Here is a 14,558-nt window from a genome sequence, read left to right on the forward strand (position 1 = left end):
ATACTGCCCCTGCAGACCAGACCCCTGCTCTAAGACCTTGGTACATCAAACAAATACAGAAGCATCTTTGAGAACATCAGCTAGCAGCTAACATTCTATTTTTGAACAAAAATGGGTTTTTATCAAAGAAGATCTTCACATTCCATTAAGTGCTGTAATTCCGTTTATTTAGGTAGGTAAGGCTCAATTTTTACTGTCACTAATGTGAAAATAAGAGTTAAGCTCCAGATTGCTGCTTCCTTATATTCCCTAATTTTCTTTTCTGTTAGTTTTTAATTGTAAACTTAGTGTTTCTTCCTCATCTTGTACAGCAGAAACCTATGCAGACACAGACAGTAGAACAAGAAAATACTATGGATACTCATTTAATGGGAGAAGGAATTCTGACAAAGATTGGTAACTAAAATCAAGTCAGCAACATCAATGTATTTACTTAATGAAACAGGAGAAAGACATGGGGGTCTTTTTTTATTTTTTCAGATTTTAATGGTCTTATATTTGTTCTGGTTTGTCGTTTCTTTTGGGTTTGGTTATGTGTGTATGTGTGTTTGCATATGTGTGTGTGTTTGTTGATGCTTGTAAAGATAATTGCCTTTCCACATACTGTTTATTTTTAATGAGCCCATCAAAAAGAAGCCTAAATACTGTAAAATCACAAAGGTAATTATTTTCGTCTACTTATAAAGGAATACTGAACAAAAAAATAGACAGGACACTGGTTAATTTAGGGCTTAAATGAAGCTTGATAAATTATTTGAAACCTTCTTTAATATGACAAATCTGGGGTGCAAACCTGTGTTTCACTTCTATAAAAATTATCCAAAATAGCATCTTGAGACAACAGCTATATTTTCTAAACACTCCCAGTTCCACTCCTGCTGGAATCCGAAAGCTACAGGGCCTACTGAGAGCCTCCATACTGGAGAAGCTACCCAAAAATCTTTGGAGTCAGTTTGTAGATCTCTGTTCAAGTCCTACAAAAAAGGACCAGTACACCATATATGAGCTGCTGCTGCAGCTATATTATTGCTTCTGTAAGAAGCTATTTGTACTTATTGGAGGGTTCTCAGAGTACAACCATAGGGTGTAAAGTAGCCCAGGAAGGAAGGTGTATGAGCTCCTATACCAGCACTGAGGAGGCAGGATAGAGGTCAGAGACAAGGAAATTGTAGGAAAGCCCTTGAGATTGTCAGCGTAGGTTTATGCTGTTAAACTAAGCAGCAGCAGGCAGTGCCTCCAGTGCACTGAATCACTGGGTATTAGCAGAATAGCTGAAAACCTGTTTTGCATATAACACTCCCAGACAATGTCTGGGTACAAATCAGGATTAACTACAAGGAAGTGTGCAGTGCCAGTAGGTAAACTACATTCAGACAAAAATATATTGATGACAAAGAAAGTTTGATAGCACAGATGTGGAACATTGCTCCTGGCTGGTCTCAAGGGCAAGGAATGGTGCACTAAATCTACTAGTACAACCATAGATCACTTTAAAACAATTAAGTAATTGCACAATAAATTACATATATAAGATGAATTTATGCAATTTCTTACATTTTCTTTAAGTTCCTAGGTCAATGGAAGGTAGAATTGTAGATTTGGGGCTAATTTCAAGTCTCTGTACCTTGTCATTCACCACTGCCTTTAAGGCATGAGTAACATCAAGTTTCCCAGAGACACAGGTTCAGTATTTTAAATGTTACATCTTTATAGCAATATTTAATAAACAGTATATCTGCATTAAAATATATAGAGAGAGGTATAAGTCTGCCTATATTCATATGCATCAAATATAAAATAGTATTTATAAATACATAATTCCATAATTCTATAGCTATGTGAAATAAGTGTCAAGGAACATTAGCTCCTGGATCTTCTCTCATATCCAGTCCAAACCCACTGTATTTTATGGAGGTTGTAGAGGAAACATTTTGTTCTATTAATTCTTGAAAGTAGTAGCTACAACATGCTGGTAACCTCTGTAGTCCTCTTCAAAGAAGGGGGTTTAATTGCTCTCTACTAAGGACCCAACATTCACATCTCTGGGGTGTGTTGCCTTCAGTGTTGGTTTCTATGAGACAGTAGAGGAAGGTAGAGAGCTCTCATCATAACTGTGTGCTGCTGGGAAGGGAAAGCATCCATTCCCAGATCTGAACATTGAATAATCACTTTCCATGTTCAGAATAATAAAAGCCTGTTTGCTTTATACCCATTCCTCTGTCATCTTGTACTTTCACTTTATAATTCATCATGCCTTCCTGTGGGTTAATTTCCCCTATGGAGTGAGAGTTCAACAAGTGCTAATTCTCCAAAGCTTTTTCAGTTAAGTGTGTGCTGGGCTGTCAAGAATCCCCAGAGTGCACAGTGTAACTGGTTAGTGCCTTTCCATATCCCTGCCTTGGCACATTGTCTTGAAATCACAGTGCACCAGCTGCGGGTTCCTGCAGAATGCTTTGCTAAGATGTTGAATGCAGCCCTGCGCCACTTCCTCTGACAGCTCTGCCTCACAGGAGCAGATTTCCCATTGCTTTCCTTGCTTTTGTGTTGCACAGTGATGAGGGCGTTCAGATTTCTAAATGTGCATACATTATTCAGGCCTTTCTTGTTTAGCTCAGGATATTAAGAGGTAAGTCATTAATTCTTATGGGGAAAACTTGGCTCTGATGTGAGAACTCATCCTCTGGCTGTGCTCATTTCTGACTTGAAAGCTACTCTCACCAGTACTGTCCACAGAGTTATGACATTTCCTTTGTTTTCTGTGTACTGTGTTTGAAAATTGCTATGGATGACAGCTCTCAATAAACATTCTGTTCTCAGTATTGCAGCAAAGGGCATAATAATAGGATAGGATATTTCCTCTCACCAGAACTATTAATTCATGTGCTTATTGCATGCTGGTTTATATCCTTGTCTCATCCTTTAACAATACTTCAAAGTTATTCCAGTATTTATTTTAATTGTTTTGGTGCAAGAGGCTTCTGTGAAATCAGAGTTCAGAGACAAATAAAAGATTGGAGTTTGCAATATGGGAGAAGTAGTGCTGTAGTGGGAGTCTATACCTTTTGCAGGACGCTTTTACACTGGCTAGACTGATGCACTATCTCTAAAGACCAAATCAGAGCCAGAACTCTTTATAACAGGCTTCATTTTTGTTGCTTCTTTATCTGCCAAAAAGGAAAAAAAACTTATTTGGACGATAAAACATTCATAAAGTTCATGTTGATGAGAATAGGATTCTAAAACATGAAAAATATGAATAGAAAATAAAGCATTCAGTTACAATAGAAAGAGAAATGTGAACCAAAAAAACATACAATAGTATGGAAAATAGAACAAAAAGATTTAATTTCACCTGCAGGTAAACAGCAGAAACACTTAATTACTGCTTAGAGCATCTGATTTTGTCCTCCTAATTAATTTAGTCCTGTTGCGACAGTTATTTCACAGCTATTCTAAACCTGCACATATGACACATATGACATGATCCAGGTCTCATGTCTGACCTTCTGCACTGTTCAGCCCCATGATTACAAAGAAAACAACACTGACAAATTGTCTGTAATTTCACAATACAAAATGATAGCAGAATGTCTGTGTTTTAATTGTTTGGTTTAACCCCTATCCAAGGAAGATCTAGCTACTGCAAAAAAAAAAAAAATTCAAACATTTGTTTCAGAATTCTTAGAGTAGAAAAGTTTTGACAGAGAGTATTCTGGAGTAAAAGTGTGTATTAAGTCAGATGATGAACTTTTTTGGAGATATTAATCATGAAAAAGTTCAATAAATTTAATTAAATTCTTTACTTTTCTGCAGGACAGTCTGCATAGTGGGAAAAGCTCAGCTGAGCATCAAAGGTTTCACAAACAAAAAAGGCCCCACACATGACCATATTGATCTAAAAATGCCTCAACTATAGTGAAATTTTGTTTATCATGAAATTTTCAAAATTTGTATCAAACCAGATGTATTCTCTGTAGTCACTAATGCTGGGAATAGCATCTTGTTGCTTATAAATGCATATTGCACTGTTTGTAATTACTGTTCAAACCAGAGAATTATCAGGGGAATTCCTATTATGTGTGGAAAGCTCAGCAATCTTGCTTTCTAAAACAGTTGCTGATTGAGCTTTTATGTGCTCCACTTCTTTAAAATTATATCTAAATCACATTTTATTTATTTTTCAATACCTTTATTTAATTAAATTTCTATTTGTATTAGTGACCAGAATATACTCTTCTGAGGCAGAAACTAAAGCTACTATTTCAGTAGGGATGAGAATAAGGCTGTTAGTCAGACCTGTTCATTAATATTTCCCATTTCATCACAGACTCAGGTATTGATCCAAACACATATAGCAAGTTCAGAGCTTCCCTGGAGTTTTGGGGAAGTTTGCTTACCTTTGTTTTATTATTATGGTGATTTTCACTCCACTCTCTTCTATACTGCAAAGTAAAAGAGTAGTTATATTATTTTACAATTTTAATCTCCTTGTTTTCCACCAGTACATCTCATTCCATTCCTATGACATCTAGACATGCTAGATATATCTGCAGTTCTTACAGGATGCAGGAGACACCCTTTCCATCTCTTTATTCTCTGACTGATTACATTTAGGTTTACTGCTTAAATGCACCTGTTTAGCAAGCAGATGTATCAGAAATAGTTAACCTTTTCTTCTTAATTTTCTGTAAGTCTTAATTTTCTAAACTTTTGTGTTGTGCAAAAGTGATAGAGTCAATTTTGATATTAAATAATCTATCTTAAAATGTGTTTTGAAGTGATTAAACAAAGGTTTTTCTTCCTCTAGCACAGGAATATTCCAGACCCAAAGACAGAACACTGGAAATTTCTTATGCCCATATTTTTTTCATCTTTTTCGCCTATATTTCTTGCTGCTTCTTTTTCAGCACTCTTTCTGCTAGTGCTGCTAAGAACTAGTTGAAAATAAAAAAAATTGAGACAGCTGTCGACTTGATGGTTCATTGACATCTTTGAAGGTTTTTGTTTTATGGACATTTCTGAACAGTTTCTATTTAGATCTTGTCTACCTGGCACCAACATTATTCCCATCATTGTATTGCTCCCATGTTTTATTCAGATGTCTTTTAAATAAAGGCACCCTGTGTTTTCTTTTTTGGTTTTTTTTTTTTTGTTTTGTTTTGGTTTTTTTTTTGTTTTTTTTTTTTTGTGGTCTGTTGCTGATTTCCACATCTCTGTGCACCTACAAAGAGTTTGGAACTGATTACATGCAAAATATAATTGAGCTGTAAGTCATTTCAGTTGAGACTGATTATGTTTATACAAGAGAAGAAAAAAATTATTTTAGTAACAGTCACATATTTTACCAGAAGGAAAGCTGCCTTTTATGTTTGACAAACTCACATCTTGACATTTTTACACTACTCTATGCTTTAAATAGGCTATTGAGTATAAATCACTTTTATTATTATAATACACATTCTTTTATTTTATAATAAACTTTTAAACACTTTATTGTGTTACCTAAAGAATACTTCTACATTTTGGATAACAACGATAGTTTATCTCAGGAAAAGGGATGATTTAATAAAATATAATGAATATTCCAAGAACGCCTAACAGTACCTATTGATTGATGTTATTCCCGCTCAGAGAAATTTGTTACACACAACTGCCTAATTCTGTCCTTTCTCTGAAGATGTCCTTTTGTTTCCTCTCAGCAGTCCAAAGTAATTTCTGTTGTATGAAGAGCAAATAACTACACAAGCAATCAGACACACATAGAACAAAAGAAGACAACAGAGCAACACCACATCCTGTGATTCTCACAAAATCAAATACCAAAGTAACTTTTCCATGACTAACAGACTCCATGGAGACCGTTTAATCTCTCTGTCAGTAAGACATTGGAGGCCCCGTATGACAAATTTTGCCACCCAAAACATCACACAGCATTGATAATTTTAATAGTACTTGAGTGACAGGAAAGATAATAGAACTCTCTTAAACAGTCTACCATGGGTTTGTGGGATAAGCATTAATATAATGAGATGAGCTTGGAGCAGAGGGATTTGTTGTTTCTGTACAATTAAGTTTCTAAGAGTTTTTCTCAAACTACAAATTTAAAATACCAACAGACTTCATGCTTCTTGGAGACTTCAGGATGCAGGTTTCCTTTTTTGGAATAGCTTTTAAGATAGCAGTGGTCTTCTTACTCTACCATTTGTGAAATGGATTAGAAAATGCTGATGCAATTTATTGTCTTTAAGATTTTATCTAAATAAGCCCCAGGAAAAATAAAATTCTGTGTATTGCCTTGTCATCATAATATCTGTGCTACTGCTTTACTAATGCATTAGGATAGTAAATGGTGTTATCCATGACAAGTGTCACTTAAAATTTCTTTTGAATCTTGTTTTGAGAGTGACATTCTTTGACAGATAGTACAGAGGAAGGGAGGGCATTGATTATACTGTGAATATTAAAAAACTCCAAAAGCTACTGACTGAATTCAGGGATTTCCAAGTCAAGACCCTTCTTGACAGTCACAATCAATATTCTCAAATAAATCATAAACACATATACAAATATACATGGACAGTTATCCTCAGCAGCTTCAGAGAACCTATTTTTCTTAACACAGATTTAAAAAATCCTTAATTGAAGTCCCACAATTTCTTCAACTCCTGTCAGATATTGTTGACTTCTCACCAGCAACTCTCTCAACTTGGAATAACCAAGTTTACATTTCTTCCACTATTCAGGACTCTTTCTGTGTCTCATGCCATCTAACATATCTTAGTTATACATCCATTAACTTGGTATTTGTAGGTAGGTGAACAACTTTTGCAGAGATGTTGGTTTATCCTGAGCAGTAATCTCATTTTATTCACATGACTTCACTTTTTTCTCAAAGATTCATGTAACACTTGTTAGGATTAATTTAAATTCCATAAAATTTTGAAGGCAAAACTGCTATGGATCTCTAATTTGACCTGCTACATTACTTTGGCCAAATATTTTCACTGTGACTTCAGGAAAATGACAATTTGTAGGTTTTTTTAGATGATTTAAAATATGATTTAAATGTTTATTGTGACTTTATATCGATAAAAACCACAAAGCCAGCTTCTGGGTATTGTAAACCCAAAGCATTTAATAATTAATCATTATTAATCATTACTATGAATAGCTCATGGGATTTTCAATTAATCATCTAAGTTATGAATACAGAACTTAACTAAATGATTGAAAGAATCTTGGTCAGCGAATCCAGGCAATTATCCCAGTGATCCATCAATATTATTATGTGAATAGGAAAATACCATATATTATCCTAAAAAAGCAAATATGTCAGTTATTTCCACTGATAAAAAACTCCATTTTTTCTTTCTTAATTGCAGTGCTCCCAAAATCTAGTTTACCATATATGAAGAACTTGTTTTTTCTGAAAATTAAGTAAGTTAGAAAGTCTGTTTCTCACTAGTACATGACTTGCTGCAGGTTAAGTCACATAGCTATCTCTGTTCACTTTAGTTAAATAAGACCTAATGAATAAAGTCAAAACAGCTTTGGCAGTCTTTCAGCTTATCCTAATGCTGACCTACAGTATGCCAGCAGAAAAAGTGTTTTAGGCTGCACTGATGATATTGGCTTTCTGTTTGTTAACTGTAGCTAGGTTCATCACCTCTCTCCTGTGTAGACACAGACCTGTAGGCACCTAATCTCAGTTGTCTCCAAAAAACTCAGCCTATCTGAAATTTAGTCCTTCTTGTTTGAGTGTAGTCAGTCTTGTGACTGCAATAGGAAACATTAAAAAAACAGTAATGCTGTTAGGACTCTTCTTGTTCTGAAGCCTTGGAAAAAAGATCACTGAGAGTATACAGTAATCAGTACACGTAATGAAAACAGATAGCAAAGTATTCAGTGTTGTGAATTTTAATAACAGATACATCTGCCCTCTAATGCAAAAGAAGCCACCACAGTCATGGAGAAAGATGTTTTTTAAAACAATACTTTTCCATCACTATCTGACCATATGAGGATAATATACAGGAAGAAGAAACTTCCTACGGTATAGATACTCTTTACCCAGTCAAGTTTCTGTTCTGCAGTATGTAAAAAGACACATTGTGTTCCAAATGCACAGTATCAGTCACTTTAAAAAATTCCACAATCCATGTAAGTTTTATGTGCATTTAGACTAAGATGCATTCCTTTACTTTCAAAAGTAATAAATCTAGGCCAGCTATAAAATAAACCCAAGGCAAGACTATTTAACACTCTGGATATCCCTTCAGAATGAGGAAAAAGTAATGTTCCAAGCAAATACATTGTTTCAATTTAAAATTTATAAGTCAATTTTCGAAAACATCTTATTACTCAAATATTTTGCATATACCCATTGAGTATATGAATTTTTAATGCTCGAGTGAAATGGATAAGCATATTTGTGAATGTATAGCTACTGACCCTTTAAAAAGTACCAAGCATATAAAAAAGCTAAGTAAAAGCTGCATATCCCAATTTTTTAAAGAAACACAGAATGTCAGGTCTACATGTCACATTTTAATAATTTTAGATGTTGTTTAAATGCTCTTTGAGCCTAGCCCATGGTTTAGCCAGAAACGTCACCACACACAGAAAAAATAGAAACAAGATACTATTGTCAACTCAGACATCACAGTGTGTCTTCTATATTTATATGGGTAGACCTTCATTAATTGCCACATAGGGGGAATAAGTCTCCATTTAATCACATTACTGGATTTCAGGGAGAGAAGAAAAGCAACACAGCATGAAGAAACTGACTTACAAAATTAGTTTTAAAATCTAAGTGTGAATTAGAAATAATCTGTTCATATTTTGGATATTTAGAGGATATTATAAAAGAAATCATATCTGAGCCTTCTGAGTTAAAACAATTGCTGATCTATAACTTCAAGCTAAATTAAAACTAGGATGAATCAAAGTGTTTACCATTAATCAGTATCAATAAAATGTGTAGGGCTCTTTTTAACTGCTTTGTACTTTAGCTCCACACTTCTTAAGCTTTTCTTAGTAGTCACTTCAGGAGAGGCTCACAGAATCTGACGTGTGGTGTAACCTGTGAGTTTGTCTTTTAGTTCAATGGTCTCCTCATAGACAGGATCCAGGATTGGTAAAGAGATTATGTCAACGAAAACAGACATTTCTAGGATGAAATTTGTAGATACTTATGATGAGAAAAATGGACTGTTCTGTTCACGTGAGGTTCTTTTGGGGCATCTAAACACCTAACAGAAAAGATTTGGATGATTTCTGTCAACTACATGAGAGGGTATGCAAATCTCTGCTGGCAGTGACACACTAATGGGGAAGGCAAAAGAAAGGGTAAATACATAGTAGTCTAAGATGACACCTTAGGTACCCAAAAATCTAGACTTCAAATATTTACAACTTCTTGATATACAGAGGGAACAGAGGGTATTGTTTGGGTTTTTGTTGTTTAGGGTTTTGGATTTTTTTATTTAGTGGGTTAGTTGGCTGGATTTTTGAGGGGGATGAGGGTGGAATTTTTCCTGCTCATGCTGTGATTTTAATTCTCCCAGAAATTGAGTGTAACATAATTAAATTTCCTGCAGGTTATTTTTGATTTATTAATTGCAACTAGTAACTACAGAATAATTTTTTTGATAATTGTTTTTTTTTCTTAAAGCTTCAAGTTTGAATTAGCTGGTAGAATTTTATATTATATATGACCCTGTAGCTAGTTAAAGAGAGAAATAAATTGAAAAAAAAAAACCACACACACACACACACACACACAGAGAGAGAGAGAGAGAGAGAAACCCCCACAAATCCAAAAAACCCTCAGAAAGACTCCAGAGCCTTATATGCACATGTAAAGTGATGCACTATTCAGACTGAAGAGAATAATCAGCTGCTCCCTACAATGGTAAGAAAAGCCTTGACAGCTGTGAACCAATTATGGCCTCTGAAACCTTCACTGAGACCTAATCAAGAAAAGTGTTTGTTACTGTGTGCCAGACATTGCAAAGTAAACAAGATGACTGAATGCCTCAGAGGCAAGTAGGAAGTTTCTTAGGCATAAAACCTCAGAACTGTCTTTGGGTATGTTTGTATTCCTTTCAGAAGATGTAGAATTTTCTGAAATAATAAATTAAGTACATTCCCCAAAGATATCTCCTTAAGAAATAATTCTGACATAAATTTTTCAGCTCCCTATCTTTCTGTTACTGAACCTTTAATTCTTCCCTCCATGGAAAACTTTCATCATGCCCCACTCTACCCATGTGAGCCTACCCCACCCCTTCCAAATTCCTAAGTGAAACCATACCCAGAGCCAGAAGTATTCATAGCACTTGTCTAGAATACTTAAACTTATGGAGGAAAAGGCACTCATTGATCAAACTTGACTAGTTCACTGCTGCAAATGTTCTCAGTGAGCTTCATTTAAGACTTGGATTAAGCAGCTGCTGCATTGGCTCCAATTATCCTATCTAAAAAGGGTGAGATCAGGGACTCTGTGAGCATGGGAAGCTACAGAGTGCTGGGTGCTTTGAATTCAGTATATGTGAAGAACGAAAATGCCTCTAATAATGGTGCAGGGGTTATTTTCTGTTGGTAAAACATAGAAACATAAGGAAAAAAAATAAGTGACTAATTCACAGTACTAAGCCCAGGTCTCTGACTGAAAGCTTGTGTGAGATTTAGTCCACAAGAAGCCTTTGTAATCTTTTCTGTCTGTGGACAAGGCATGTGTGTTTGATTCTCATACAATCCAAATTTATCACTTCAGGGCAGTAAATTAAGTGTATCTTAGTATCAAGGGTTAAATATTTTTAGCACAATTGAGCAAAGCAAAGTTGGAATGAGAAAAGGAAAAAAAAATCACAAATAACTAAATATTGCAATAAACTAAAAAAAAAAAATCAAAGGTTCCTAATTGTTAGTGAGAAATTTGGGGAGTTTTTTTGAAAGAAAATTGCACCATTTTTTGATTCAAGGTAAAAGCAGAAATTTGTGTGGTTGTGGTAGTGGTCTTCAAAATGTTTCACAAAGGTATGTTCATTTCTCTGTCTAGCCTCCACTTCTAAGTTTCAAGATCAGTCAAATTCAAAAATGAAAAAGAAAACTCTAGACAGAACAGTTGAGTCTGATCAGATTTTGATGGGAACCACAAATCATACCCAAATTCATTCCAGTCTGGACCTGGCTTTCATTCAAAGATTACAAAAGCCTCAGTAATTCTCTTGATAAAGCTAGGCTCTGGGCAGGAGATTCAATAATAAAACTGTAGGCCAAATTGTGGTGGTTCCTGAATTTGTAAGAGAAAGGCTACAAATTCTCAAAATCAAATACCTTAAATGCCTTATAGATTTCTCATTTGTCCTTGGAAATTGTTTACCTTAGTTGTTATTTGTGTTGTGTGGATATTAAAACTTTTCAAAATTTAAATAGAAGAATAATGAACTCATGGGGATTTATCAGCTTAAAGATCCCCTGAGCTGCTTTACTATTACAAATGCTTGACACATATATGGGACAACTCTATAAAAATTCCTGTCCTGCAAGATGATGAGAAAGCTGGTTTGACAGAAAGTGCTACTAAGAAAGTTACCCAAATTTGGGAATGCCAGAAATAGAGCCAAGATAATCCAGAGGACAAGCAAGCTTATTTGAGTGCATTTTGTGGCATGCTCTGAGCCACTGATTCCCCACTCATGGAGGGAGACAAAGGTTCTGTTGGGATGCTCCATGGTGATCCTGTCTGTCATTACCATGAAAACGTTGAGGAGGAGGAATGAAGGGCTTAGTAGAGAAAGTGTAATATTGTTATATATCTTAGGTCCACCACTGGGGATAGAAGCATCCAGAGGAAATTGAATCTGGCATCATAGGACTCCATGAAATTTGATGAAAACTCTTACCTCACTCTTATTTTAAGTATCTCTACAGACCCAGTTTAAAAGATAGTATTAATTGGGGTTATTTAAATAAGAAAAATGTGGTTTGCATGGGTTTAAGAGGTAAAAATCAAGTTTCTGTGCTACTGTATGAGTCAAGAAATGTGTTTGAAGAAGATACTGAGTACTCATTCACCAAGGATCAACACCTGATTCCAAAAAACTCAAATATGTGGATTTTATGACATTGGCTGACAGTTCATGGAGATCATGGCATGTCTTGTTTCTTTGTTCCATAACTTCCATAGGAGTAATTTTTGCACCTTTCTGGGAAATATATAGCTGCCAGAATATTTCACTACACTTTCCTAGCCGTAATTCAAGCTAATATTTCATTTTAACCACAGTAGAAGGAAACACAAATGAACACACAGATCTAGAAAAATGGGAATTATAGTTGCAGACATGCTCTTTGTATTCTGAACACAGATAAGGAAAGATGTTTTTTTGAACTTGAGTTTGTGGATTTCTTAATCTTGAAATTTCACCTCATGAGGCTCAGTGGAATGATGTTTGATTCCTTTATAAGTGTATGATGAATAGGACCTTCCATTCTTTGTGCCCCTTTACTAGCTTGAATCAAATATGAAATACTTCAAATTTCCTCTGGGAATATTTTCATTGTATTTTTCACATTTACCTTACTAGAGCTAATCAAAAAGGTTCTCACTAGTACTTGTTTTAGCAGGTGCTCTGAGGATGAGTGATTGTTGTAGATATTTCAGCTCATAATTTTTCTCTCTTATGAACCAGTTTGAAACATTAACTTGGTTTTGAATATATCAGATGCATGGACAGGTGACAACGTAATTTGGTTCAGATTAACACAATTTAAAATTGAAATAACTCATACATGCAAAATGTATACATATTGCACAAAGGGAAAACAATGAACAAGTAAAGGCTAACCAATCTCTGCAATACATGTGTGATGGAATACCATTTTCTAACTTTTTCAGTTTTAGAATCCCTCTGAAGTTTATCTCCCAAGCGCTGTTCTCAAGAGGCACTGATGGATTGTTCAGGAGAAATGTCTGCTCTTCTGCAATTTAAAATATACCTTATTTAAAAAAAATCACAGAATCATAAATCTTCAATAATAAATAGTAAGTTTCAATAGTAAATACGATATTTTTGTGATACTTTGTCTGCTGCCTTAGGTTAAAACAACAATGCCAAATATTTTTATTTGTGCTCAAAGCATTTTCTCTAAAAACCAGTTTCAACTTTGAAAATGTTTTTATTTTCTGATGTATTTATTTGGTAAGCATTAATATTTTCCCCCCTAACACATAAAAACTGGCATAATGTTTTCTTGTAAGAATTATAAGAATTTTAATTTTTCTAATACTTTAGCAAGTCAGTGGTTTTTTGTTTTTTGGTTTTTTTTTTTTCAATCTCATCTGTTGATTATTATGATTTATTTTTGATGTATCTTCATTACAAGATAAACACTGGTCAGAGTTAGGTGCCTTTTGTAATTTACTTTACAAAGAACTTACTTTACAAATACGAACAAAAAGGTGGAGTCTTCCCAACAGAATGATGAAACCAAAATCAAAGGACTTCTGAAGGTTAAAGTTAATTGCTTTGTTAATTGATTTGATATAGAGGATTGATGGTTCAATTTTCTTGATTTTCTCTCATTTCTAAGCAGTGGGGGGAAAAAGCTCATTTAGAAATAAAATTATTCATTTATTATTCATGGTAACCTGTGTGATTGTCCTTGTGCCAGACATCTTAATATATTCTTGTTGATTTGAGGATTTTGCATTTCACTTTTATTCTTTATGCTAGAGTAGGGTTATACACGTTTTGAGTTAACCTCCTACAATCTAGTGAGGCACACATAAGTTCATGTATTAAGCAGCCAGAGCATTCTACATTGTTTTCAACGTACTGCTAGATACAAGAAAGATAATAACTATCTGTTCTCCATAGAAAATTTTTAGTTATTCTCTACAACAAGATTCTTGTTGAACTATTTATTAAATATAGTGTTTCAGAAGCCAAAAATGATTGTTCAAATTTATTTTATATTTATGAAATCTCCAAAACACTTTCCCTGTTTTTTTCTTTAGTTTTATATTTCTACCGCATGCAGCAGATAAAAATGAGAACTTCTGCTAAGGTGGTTAATAAATATTTTCTTAGAAGCACCCAAATTGTTTGATCTGTATTTAAGGAAAAGAAATTTAAAAAGTAATGAATCAAGAAGTTTGATTTCATATCATAAAAGAAAAAGAAGCTTTTTATCACTTTTAAAAAGAGTAATTTGGTCCAGATCAGGTAGCATAAAACAAAGAGAAAAAATTATGAAGGGTTTTTTGGTTTTATTTTGCTTGTGTTTTTTAATTTTTACATAATTATTAATCTTAGAGGTATATTCAATAGCTAAATGCTTCTTCTCCCTATTCAACATTTAATCCCTCTAGAAATACATAAAATCCCTCTAGAAATGATATAACCAAATCATAAGCTATAGTTGGAAGAAGTCAAGCAGAATAAGTTGTTTGGATGGTACAATGGATACTCAGGAGGAGGAAAACAATTGTCTTCTGCTTACAGAACAAAGAAACATTTGTGGAGAGATGAAGGAAAGAGAAGGTA

This window comes from Catharus ustulatus, chromosome 6 (genome assembly GCF_009819885.2).
Source record: "Catharus ustulatus isolate bCatUst1 chromosome 6, bCatUst1.pri.v2, whole genome shotgun sequence".
Taxonomy (NCBI): domain Eukaryota; kingdom Metazoa; phylum Chordata; class Aves; order Passeriformes; family Turdidae; genus Catharus; species Catharus ustulatus.